This window comes from Rissa tridactyla, chromosome 1 (assembly GCF_028500815.1).
Source record: "Rissa tridactyla isolate bRisTri1 chromosome 1, bRisTri1.patW.cur.20221130, whole genome shotgun sequence".
Taxonomy (NCBI): domain Eukaryota; kingdom Metazoa; phylum Chordata; class Aves; order Charadriiformes; family Laridae; genus Rissa; species Rissa tridactyla.
In genome coordinates, this window is record NC_071466.1 from 107,678,118 (window position 1) to 107,690,836 (window position 12,719).

The 12,719-nt window shown below is 35.8% G+C and overlaps 1 long non-coding RNA gene across 1 annotated transcript; it reads left to right on the forward strand.

The window, feature by feature from the left end:
- The first annotated feature begins 355 nt into the window (after positions 1-355).
- Positions 356-12,453, forward strand: LOC128917175 (uncharacterized). The gene is made up of 3 exons (XR_008469186.1): positions 356-436; positions 1,890-2,015; positions 11,282-12,453. It is a non-coding gene; the product is annotated as an uncharacterized LOC128917175 (long non-coding RNA).
- Positions 12,454-12,719: the final 266 nt, after the last annotated feature.

Consider the following 12,719-nt stretch of genomic DNA (forward strand, 5'->3'; position numbering starts at 1 on the left):
TGGCAGGTTTTGCACTGACTGAGCAACTGTCCTTGTGTGTGTGCTGATTATCTTTACATCTGAATTCATTACAATGCTGAATTAGGTGGAAAACTTAGTGCCTATAGTGTTGGATTCCTCATTGTATAGGAAGCGATGTAAGAGAGGAGCCAAATTAGATAAAAACTGTGACTCAGCGTTTCTTAATTTTCTCGTGCATGCCTTTATAAACTTAAGGTATTTTTTATGTACTGAGTCTGTAGATGAATGTCTTTCGGTAATGATTAATGCAGATTAATTTTGTGAATATTTAGGCATTGGATATATCTGAAAAGTGCTATCAGTTAAACTTTAATTTTGTACATTTTCTAGAAACAACGGTGTTTGGCATATTTCTTTACAAAAATTAATTAGAAGAATGGAAACAGAAGAAAAATAGTGGAATTAATGTTAAACAGTAAGTAGACAAAATACTTTATAAAAGTCTGTTATTTATTGCATTCTTTATGAAATTATAAAGGAACATACAATATCTACCACCCTAAAAAAATTAAATAAATTCGTAGTCAGTGAATTTCTTGCTTTCAGAGTAATTAAAAATAGTGAGTTCCAAAGTATCTCATTAGTATATCTTCAAATTAAAGTGTTCTGTATATGACTATTTATTGATTTGTCTGGGTTTAAAGTTAATGTGTTAGGTTTTTCAAGACAATTCTACAGACTAAAATATTTTTTTGTCAAATAAATTATTGTGGGGCTGTGTTCATATTTCCAACATAGCTGGAAGTCATGCCCCTTTTTTGTTAAGATTGAATTCATCTACGTGGATAAGGCCTTCATTTTTTTCTCTATTTATAAGCTCCTTTCCACACTGAAATATGTGATCTTTCATTACTGAACTATAATAGTAATTTCAGTTTTCAAACCATTACAGTCTTCAACAAAGGGTTCAGGAGCAGTGTCCTCAGGTATAAAAGGTTGAAAATTATATATTTTATTGATAAATAAAAGGTACTTATACTAAAAGTTTTTACAAGGTTTTTGTTAAAAGTCGTCCGTTTGTTAACATGAAATCTTGTTTAATGCTTTTTATTGAATTGTAAGAAACTATGTCACGTGCTTCATAAGATGATATCTAAATAAGGTCAAACTGTCTAATTGCTAATTACTACCATTACCTATTGTTAATGGAAACTTTTTAATTAATTTTGCTGGAGATAATTTTTCTATTTATGATTTTATATTTTTACAGTGAATATTGCTGACCACATGTGATGGTAACATTAAAGCCAATGCAAATTAAAATATCCTTGTCATTCAAACTTAAACTTTGTTTAAAATTTAATGCAAGTTCAATTGCAGAAGCTAGCACAACAGCGATAATTCTTGGCAGCTAAAATTAGGAAAGAAATACCACTGTATTCAAAACTCATACTTCAAAGCACATAGTCTTGAAGTGGGGATAAAATTAGCATTTTTCTACAGTCATTACACAGTGAAATCTGAGATTATTTTATATATATATTATATTATAATATATTACATTATTATAGCATATATACAAATTTGTTGACAATAGTTGGAAAATGAAACTTTAATTTGGTTTCACTGCATGGAGAGTAATTTCAAAAGACAGTTTGTCTCAGTAGTATCATTCAGTGACTGATAACACCACCACCAAGACACCATATGCTCTGGAGAGAATTTCATAATTCATTCTCCCTGACAGCCTCAGTTTTAGAGAACAAGGAATTTTAAATAAACTGACTTTCTAAAAATTCACCGTATGTATATGTATGCATGCTAGCACACATAGTGCTTTATATTGTGCACTACCTGGAACTTCATGAGCATTCTCTCTTTTCTTGCACTCCTGTTTATATCTACTGTAATCGCATTTGTTGTTGCAGGACAGACTTTTGCTTTCAAACTTCGTATTTGCATCTTGTAAAGACATTTGAAAGTTAATCAGCAGAATCAATTTCTTCTAGCGACATAACAGCCAAAGAAACCCAGAATTCTGGAATTTTGTGAGGGTGAGTTTGCCTTTTTAGGTCTTGTATTTCCAATTTATAATGGTGGAAAAATGTTTGGGCATGAGTGCTCTTTAGTCTACTGAAGTTTATCCATTTTGATACATCATTTCATTCTAATTCTAATGGATTGCACTGCAGCATTTCTCTCAACAAACTTGCCCTTTAGGCTATCCAAAAGAATGTTAGCCAACTGTGTTTAGAAGCACTTCTTGATGTTTACTCTGTATTTGTTCCTTTTATGTTTCACATTTCTATCATCTGTTCTGTATCAAATTTCTCTACTGATTTTAAACTGTGCTGTTTAAGATTTTTATACATCTTTAATTCTGTTTCAATCAACTTACAGTTTTAAGTGGTATGCAGATTAGACTCTTATGCTTATTTCTGTTCTACTAGTCAGATTAAAAGTTACCTTGCATGAACAGAATTTTTTATTCTTGTCTTTTTTAAAATAATTTCTGATTATGAGTAGAATAAACAGTAGGACTAAACATTTTGCAGTCAGGATTTTTGCTATTGTATTCCTTGTGATAAGAAGGGGATTTTAAATGTGAGAGGAAACAGGAGAAAATAACCAAGAACATTCTGTCCCTTCAGGAAAAAAAAAGCTGCTTGAGATTTTCTAGAAATAATAAAATGTTTAATAGGGGCTTCGTAATCATCTTTTGTGCCAAGATGGTTTATGAAATCTATAATCTCTGCTAAAACTGATTCTTCAGAATTATATGCACCACGATTGCTTTGTTTTGTTTTTATGAAGCAACACTTGCTATAGCAAGTTTCAAAACTCCAAACTATGGAAAACTCCAAAATATGGAGACAGGCTTAACAGTATAATCAGAAAACGTAACTCATTGCTATAATAAAAATTAATGTTGCAAATTTCACTAAGCTGACGTTTACAAGGTAATCTGTACTACTTTCCAGTATTTTCAATTTAGAGCCCTAATGTGAAAGTGTTAAATTCAGTTCTTATTCATAACTTTATCAAAGAAAAATTTGAACTGGCAAATTAGCCAAGACTTAGATTACCGGTATGGAGTACCTCAACAATTCCAAAGCAGAAGACAAGGTGGCTTAGAATAATGAAACTCATCTGAAAACTTTTATTTGTTTTAAAGTTCTCAGCAGTGCCTCTAGGTGGGTAATTGTAGACTGAGATGCTCATGATGGCTGAGATTTGCAATGACAAAAGGGAGGCTTCCCTATGTGATTTCCTTTTTAGGGGTATAAGTTATACTGGAACTGTGTGGTTTAATAAGATCATGCATGAATCATGTTAGCTTTTGAAATATAAATTATTAACGCTTCTACAAAAGTGTACAATAGCTAATTAGGCTGTTGAATCACCACATAGAATCATAGAATAGAATCATAAAATGGTTCGGGTTGGAAGGGACCTTAAAGATCATCTAGTGACACTTCTTCATCTGACACTTCTTTTGCCTGGCAATATATTAGATGTCCATACATCTTCAGTCTCCTAGAATTCAGAATCTTTTCCTCTGTGTTACCTCATTTTATATTCTCAGCTTAGTATGTATGTTTTGATATTACCTGGGCTGTGTTGAACCCACCCACCTGCTAATCTCATCCACCTAAAACAAAAGGTGAATGTGTGTTCCAGGTGTCTGTACATTATTTAGCAAAATCCCTCATCCGAAATGTATTACATGGCCAACTATTAGCTCTTTCAACTGTTAACACCTACAAATACCTTGTTGTTACACAAATTATGGTAAAGAAGTTTGTCTTCTGAAAGCAAGGTGCTCTACTTCCACTTTTATTTCCCCTCCCTTCTCAACTACTAAAAAAAAAGCAGAATCCTGATCTGTTCTTGTAGGTCTCATGCTCGTTCTTTAATTGTATGGATTTTTCCCAAGTCTGTCTTAGTTCTGTTCAAGTATCTGAATTGGTTTGAAACTGAACAGAAAAACTAGTACGAAGCTGGTCTCTGTACAACTCCTCAGTAATGTGAACATTGTGCCACAGGGATTCTGAATTTGAAAGTGCACTATGCCTGAGGAAGTCTCGGAGATTTGACAGATGTAACATTTTCATTTTATTTGGTATTTCCTAACCAAATTTCATTGGGCTATATATCATCTAAAGGGATTTCTGTTAGATTTGTAAGAAATGCACAACGTATACAATGTATGTTCTAAATGCTCTTACCACTTCTTGGTTTTGGTTGGTTTGTTTGTTTGTTTATTTGTTTACTGTACACAGCTGTAATCTTTGTACACCAGTCTAAAAATGTCATGGTTTCCTATGGTGACTTGAAACCTGTTCCATCAGCTAATGCATAACCAATCTTTCTGCAACTGCTGTTGCTATTTACAGATGTAGAAAACCTGACCATCAGAAGACAGTATAAACTAACACAGGCCATGGATGAAATAGTTTCTGATGGATTGGAATATGGACTATTTAATACAATTATACATACATTCTCATAAATTTTTAATGTACTAAACATCAAATGGCTGAAATTCATACAATTTCAGTCTAAGTAAATAATATTCATATGGTGTTGGACATGTTGACTGCCATCACTGTTATCCTTTCCCTGGACTTGTTGTGAAAAGTATGAATGCTTTTGTGCTACAATATTTTAACTTTGTGGAAATCAGGCAACGTGATAACATCACATGCCATAAATATTTTTAAGTGATAAAACAGATGCACGTACTATAGTCTGATAGTCAGTAGTTAGCATCAGTTCCATATGTGCTTTTGGAGATCCTTCATAAGGAAGAAACATTATGGAGCTTGTGTGAGTGAATTTCATGTTCAGCAATTACTCTGAAAATTGTCAGTTTTGTGTCTCCCTAGGAAGTTACATCATGGATAGAAATGACTGGTGATTTTCCATGCTATCATCTGATTGATTTTTCTTTTTGTTCACATAAGGATCACCTTGTGAGGGTAAAGCATTAAGAACAAGTAGATTTAGACATCTTGGTAGCTAATGTAGTATCAATCATTTTATAGTAGATTGATCATGTTAATCACAGTGACATGGGAGTTTTTAAGGAAAAACTATCTGCTGCAGCTAAAAGCCTCCAGCATCAGTATATTTCATTCTTAGCTAATGTCTGTCTTGGAATAGCTGTACAAATGCCAATTGTGATGATGACTTTTGTTATATAGACACTTGTAACACAGCTACTGGGCACTGAGATTTTCTATCAGCTCCATATCACTCATTAAATAGCCTTCAGATTCTAATGACTTGCAGTTTCTACCTAGCAGGACTGGACTTTAATGGATGGTTCAGATATTGATCCAGCAAGACAATGAAGGCACTGTAGGCACTGGGTCCTTTTTGCCGAATCCTTTCTACTCTGATTGGGTCATTGATCAGTACTGTTCTGAACATAGACCATTGGAATCAGTGTTTCATTTCTTAAATCTTCAATTAATTTCAAAACCATTATGAGACAATGTCGAAGTCATGAGTGTATATAATGTTTGGGTGCAATGGGCCTGACTTCCATCTTAATTTATCTTAATCTTGTGAAGATAAGTTTGTCTGAGTGGGACAGAATTAGATAATTAACATTATTTGAACAATAAGTGAAAATTATAAGTTTTAAATATTGGTTAAAATGAGAAGTTATAGAAAATGAGGTAGATACCTATTCTAAATAAATGGGAACATCCCCCCTCGCCCACCCCCCCACCTCCCCTTATTTTTGTTGGATATCTGAAATACAGATAACACAGTGCTAAAAATTAGTAAAATGATAAGCACTAGATTCCTGATCAAGTAATTTTTTATGCACGCTTAACATGAAGTTGGCACTTCAAATTGAAGTTTAAAGAAGTATATATGTGACTGATGTTAAATATATGTTTTATGGCACTCACACCACAAACAATATATAAACTGGAAATAGTGATTTCACCTCAGAAAACAGGAAAACGTAGTAAAAAGTTTGCAGTAACACATTATTTTCTGTTGCAGTAAGGAAAGGTGCTGTAAGTAATTCCTCAGCAATCTTCTCCTGTATATACATTTTTCTGTGGAGAACAAACAGAAACATTTGATTCCTTAATGGAATGATTTTTGCAAAACATTGTAATTATTCTTTGCTAGTGTCTTCCTACCACATGAAGAGTTGAAAAGATGGCAGAGGTCAATCTCCTTCATCCTTACTTCTGTTAAAAGAGTGACAGCTGAGGGAAAAATAAACTGACAGTGACTGTTGTTGCATCAATAATTGAATAACTCAGTTTGACAATTATAAGTGAGCTTTGGCTATGCAGTCATTTTATTGCCATGTCCTTAAATGCTATCTTAGATTTTTCTCCTGACAGACAGTTATTTAACATGATGTCTGTTTCAAGGCAACCATTTCTGTACTTGCTTGATTATTTTTAATTTAGTGATCTAGTTCTCCTTCAGTTAACATTACAGAAACACTATTCAGTGTTAGCCCATAGCTGACTATTATTAGGATTGTTGACTATTATTAGGATTATATATGTTTGGTTTTTTTAATTTTTCATCCTGTAAAATAGTATATAGTCACTTTTGCACAGTTCCAGAGCATCCATTTATTTTTAAAAAGTAATTTCACTACTGAGCTACATAACTTGAGATTTTTTCTTGAAACTTCATTTACCTGTTTTATCTACTAGTATTTTCTACAGCTTCTGCTTCAGAGCAGCTTCGAGAATCTCTTATACTTCTGTGGCAGCAAATACCTCTGGTATTAAATATGCCTTTTTCTGAATATAAGTGTGATAAAACAGTTAAAGCAGGTCAGCAGCAAAAATTTGTTCTCTATTTGAGTTTAAAGACCTTTGGAAAGAGCAGAGAGAACTTCTACCAGTACATTCAGATAAAACCTGCTCTACATATGCTTTCATTAAAGATCCATTGTTTATATACCTTTCTTTGTACTTTTAGAACGTATGTCAAAAGTTACTGGAATTTCATTTCTAAAAACCTAGTTACAATTTTTCAGATTTATACAGGGACATGATGATTCAATAATCACTGGGAACACGTTTAAAGTAAACTCAATCTCTTAAGATCATACGGGAGGAGACAGGTTTCAGAAACAATTCTCCGTGTGTCTGTAGTTGGTGGACTAATAGTTTCCCAAGACAAGACTGTAGAGAGAGACAGGTTCTTTCATCAGATTCCAACTGGTATGATTGGAAACAGCACAGAACTTCTCAGGCCTGTCTGCTTCTTTTTTCAGTTACACCAGCTGATCTAACAAAAGCTGTTACCTTCTGATAAACCTTGTCTTGCCTGTGGTGCTAGGCCGTCATGGCCAAAGCAACGCTACCCTAGTTTACTGCAATATAATCTGTAACACTGCTAATATCTGTAGTCAAGCCCTTCATATACCTTTTTTTCACTTCTTTTGTGTTTGCTACAAATCCTGCTTCACAGCTGAACAGTGTTTTGTTCTTGTTTCTGTCAGTGGATATTAGATGGAGGAATCTCTTTCATTCACTCCTCTAATCTTTTACTGTTAGTCGGAAAAGGTTAAGATGGTGAGGATCATATTTTCAGTTCTCTGGTGTATGTTGTGACCTGCTTTTTATAGTTAGAATATATTGCTTCAGGTGTATCTAGTTTCTTTTTATACATCGTTGTCTTTGTTGTAACAGAAAGGACAAAAGGACTGACTTCCCATTAGCTACCAATGATCTCACATCTATGCTTTAGCCAGATTATTTCCCTGACTTCTGCCTTTTGTGTCAGGATTCTGTACTGTGCACTATATGATACCAACCTGCTATATGGTACCATTCAGCAGTTCCGCCTCTGAAAATATGGCATTATTAAGAAATACTCTTTTTATCTTCTGCTTTTTAACACTTACGCTAAATCCTTAGTATGTTAGTGTATGTGTGCTACATTTAGCAGCATCCAATAACTTCCTTGACAGAGATACTGGGTATTAAAGAGTAATCAGGTCATTAATCCTTCATTCTTTTAGCACTAGAAAGAATTAAAAAATATAGGAGTATTTTCAGAATTACCAACCTTTCATTCAGCTGGAATAAAAACACTGAGAAATAATACTTTTAATTAAAAGGGAGAAATAGCCATTTATTGCTAATCTCCTTCCTGATTAAAAATTTATGTGTGAACTTTCATTCAATTTCTTATTGAGAGGAAAAAAGCTTCATACTAAGTATGATGCCAGAATTACTTAATTCTCTGTAACCTAGGAAAAATATTGTCTAGCAAACATTTCCAGGTGGAAGGATTTTTTTCCCCCCACTAATTCTAGATGCCATTTCATAGTAAATAACGAACCATTGCTGCACTTTTTTAAATCTTGTGGTTGTTGTTGTTCAGGAGGGCCTCTCAAACTCCTTATTAAGTGTTAGATAGGAGACACCAGTTAAGTGCGACTAGCTTGGTCACATACTTGGATATGCAAGTCAGGGGGCTTTGTAGAGATTAAAACAGGGGGAAAAATAAAAATCACTTCAAAAAGTCTTGACATACAATCAGTTGTATGCATTTCTTTGAAGATGGAGCCTTAAAGTATTGTGGTGTTTGTGACCAAACTCAGCAGTTAGTTCAATGGCAGTTTCTCACCACTTTGTTTCCTGTTCTTCCACAAAGATTTACAAATGTAATGTGGTTTCTACAAAACATAAAGGTTTTTCATTTCCTGACACCTCTGGGATTGTATATGAATACACTGTGCTACAGGTGATGCTTTGATGCACAGCTTGGTAACAATGAACATATGGTTCTGAATAGGATAGGATAGGATAGGATAGGATAGGATAGGATAGAATGGAATGGAATGGAATGGAATGGAATATTTCAGTTGGAAGAGACCTATAACGACCATCTAGTCCAACTGCCTGACAACTTCAAGGATGACCAAAAGTTAAAGCAAATTATTAAGGGCATTGTCCAAATGCTTCTTAAACACTGACAGGCCTGGGGCATCGACCACCTCTCTAGGAAGATCGTTCCAGTGTTTGAACCTCCTCTCAGTAAAGAAATGCTTCCTTATATCCAGGCTAAACCTCCAGAGCTTTGAATCATTCCCATGTGTCCTATCACTAGATCCCAAGAAGAAGGGCTCAGCACCTCCCTGTCCACTTCCCTTCCTCAGGAAGCTGCAGAGAGCAATGAGGTGGCCCCTCAGCCTTCTGTTTTCTAAACTAGACAAACTAGCCGCTCCTCATGGGACATTCCTTCCAGGCTTTCACCAGATTTGTAGCCCTCCTCTGGAGACATTCAAGGACCTTCACATCCTTCTTAAATTTTGGGGCCCAGAACTGCACACAGTACTCAAGTTAAGGCCACACCAATGCTAAATACAGCAGGATAATCACCTCTCTTGACTGGCTACTGTCTTTGATGCACCCCAGGGTGCGGTTTTCCCTCTTGGCTGCCAGGGCACACTGCTGACTCATATTGAGCCTGCTGTCAACCAGCAACCCCAGATCCCTTTCTGCAGGGCTGCTCTCCAGCCACTCCTCTCCCAATTTATACTTGTATCCCGTGTTACTCCATCCTAGGTGCAGAATCTGGTATTTGGACTTGTAAAATTTCATCCCACTGATGATTGCCCAATGCTCCAGTCTATCTAGATCCCTCTGCAAGGCCTCTTGTCCCTCAAAAGAGTCAACAGCACCTCCCAGTTTGGTATCAGCAGGAAACTTGCTAATGCTGCATTCCAGTCCTGCATCGAGATCAGTGGTAAATATAATGAACAGAACTGGCCCTAGCACTGAGCCCTGAGGAACACCAGTGGTGACCGGTCACCAGCCAGAAGTAGCCCCATTCACTACAACCCTTTGAGCTCTGCCCTTCAGCCAGTTCTTCATCCAGCAAGCATTATGTCACAGCATCAGTTGATCCTCCAGCCCTGTCGTGGTATTCACTTTAGTAAAACTTTGTGCTTCATTTTTCATTGTCCTTCCAAAGGACGTGCTAATGCTAAATGCTCTTTCTTCCCCGTTTACGCTGGGGAAGTGAAGGCATTTTATCAGTCCTCACTTCTTGTACACATGAATGAGCTCTCTCAAAAGGCATTTTCTTAAAAGATTTTGAGTTGCAACAGTAGTTAGCTGACTGCAAACATAACGTGAATGCAACATTAGACAGTTAACATTTCTGTACCTGAAGTATGGAATATCTGGCAAAAGCATCACTAGGAGCAAAGACCTTCCTTCTTTGTGTTGTTCATGATTCAGGTAGTAGTATTTTAATGCATTTGGCAGCAGGTAACCAAATCCCCAACTCAGTGAGGATCTTTATTCTGTAGAAGGAGTGGTGTGGACATTTTAGCTATCAGGGGCCTGGTAACTACTGAATTACTAGTCTTAAACACTTGTTTTCACTGTTTCTGGAACCTGGCAGTATTATTTCTAGCTCCTCGTCCCAGTGTTTGTGTTTCAGTATGATATTAAGAATTTATTACATTTTTTATTTGTAAATCAGGCTTGGAATCCTGTTTGTGTATGATGGGAGCAGTGGGTGGTTGGATTTTCTTTGCTACCATGGGTGGGGTTTTTTTGCATTTTGTCACACTGGAATAACACTTAGAAGTTTCCAGGGAATTGAGTCTATTGCACAGTATTTTTAGTGCTTTCAAACTTTCTTTTTATTGAAGTTGGGAAGGAACAGCAAAATCTTAAATCTTTGACAGATGAAACTATACCGTATTTTGTGCACTTCCAAAGTGAAATATTTTCTCTAGGACTACTTAGTGGCTTCTACTGAGACTCGTTTGATTCTGGCCTCCTATTTCTGCTTAGCAGTGAAAAGACTTGTGAGCAGTCACAGTTAGCTCATTAGCTGAAGTGAAGCAAGGGCAACCCTGAGGCAGTCCAACCATACATTTGGGGTGACTGGTGAACTGGACTTTATTTTTTATCTACATATCAGTCAGGAGCCCGTATATGACTGTTGGCCTAGAGCTGACTTCAGTATGTGATTGACTCAAGTCATGGACTTGTGAAGCCCCAGGGCTCCTAATTCAGCAGCAATTGTATAGGTAGAAGAGTCAGGGATGAGAGCTGGGAGGTAAGCACTAGAGTTTTGGGCAGAAATCTAATAGGCAATGTTGTCTCAAAACCCTGTCTGTTCTGTCAGAAGATAATTTAAGCCAATACGTTATGGTGAAAGACTTATGTAGAGAACAGAAGGCCTTTACAGGGAGAAAAATGTTTCATTAGAGAATTCCCAGCCAACAGTGCTGATGATTTATTAAAGTCAGGCAAAACTTGAACTGACCAATATTTTATTTTTCTGTTTTCTGCAGTAAGATGTTCCCATTTGAAGAGAGTGCTGTGATAGTCTGGTGAACACCATTATTCTGCTTCTGAACAACCTGTTGTGAGAGCCAGCATACACCTGTTGGTTATAATGATCTTAAATGCTTTTGTAATGCCTTTCTGTTTGATCACCACCTTCCTGTTGTTCTTTGTCTCCTTAGCCTCTATATGTAAATTCCTACTGTCTCAGCACATATGAAAACTTATACCTGTTGTTTTTCCATGCCAGATGACTGGGACTCTTTGTGACATCTAAACTCTGTTGGCCACAGAAAGTATAAATCCGATTAACCTCACATGGGTGTTGATAGTAAGATCCCTGTTTATTTGAGTGTGCTTTCTACTGACTAATTGTAGGCTGGCTAAGGCTTTACAGAGTCATCTTATGCCATCCCTTCTTGAAGTCCTATTGCAGGGTCACAGTCCATAGTCCTCAGACTCAAGCCAATATGGGGAAGATATGAATAAAAGATCACGTATAAATTTAAAAATATTATGATTAATCTCTAACAATTAAATAAACATTTCTGTAGAAAGAAATTATCGCCAACTGCTAATTTGATTTTCAGACTACGTTAGGAAGTGTATTTGATATAATCCATTAAGTTGACTTATTTAAAGAAAAATAGGCCATATATGTTTGTTGCTTAAGTCTAACTACTAAACTGACTGATGTTGTTAATGAATCCCATAGAATCAAGGGTTCTTGAAATGATAAATCAGTGTGGGGTGGCAATTTAAGTTAAGCTACAAAGCTCTGATCTTAAAGAACTGAAATACAGCATAAAGTGAAGAAACAGAAGTGGAGGTACTTGGTCAGGCTTGGTGACGATTATTTGGTACAGCTAATTACTTGAATCCTTCAAGACTATGCATGAGTAGACTTGACGTGCATTAGTAGGTGAACTGGCAGAACCAAAAAAATTTTCCGTTTCTGGATTAGTGCCTCTGGATAATTTCTTTCAGTGAATTTCCATTGACCTTTCTTGCAAATTGGATTTTTTCTTTGCTAGTATATTGTGTCACTTGTAAGTTTCCTTATTTCTTCAATGATGATTTTTTTCCTTCTTCCAATTTTAAACCTCTCGTGGCACCATTTGTACTGCTCCCTACAGGTGGTGTTTGTGTGTTTTGAATAAATCTGTAATACTTTTCCTGACCTCTCCTTGCTTCTTGTATGCAGAAAGCTGTGAAGTGTGGTGACAAATTGTTAAAATACTAAAAGACAAGTTTTTAATTGTTTGTTTTTCTGTAAGCGTACCATTAGAAATCACCCAGTTCTACAATATCTGTAAAAGGATTAAAAATGTTGTTTTCTACACAACATGTAGTCCTATGCATAATGGAATATTCTGTTGACTTCACACCACCATAAAAATGCATTAGTCTTATAAAAAAATGTATGTTATACACATAGGATCTGGC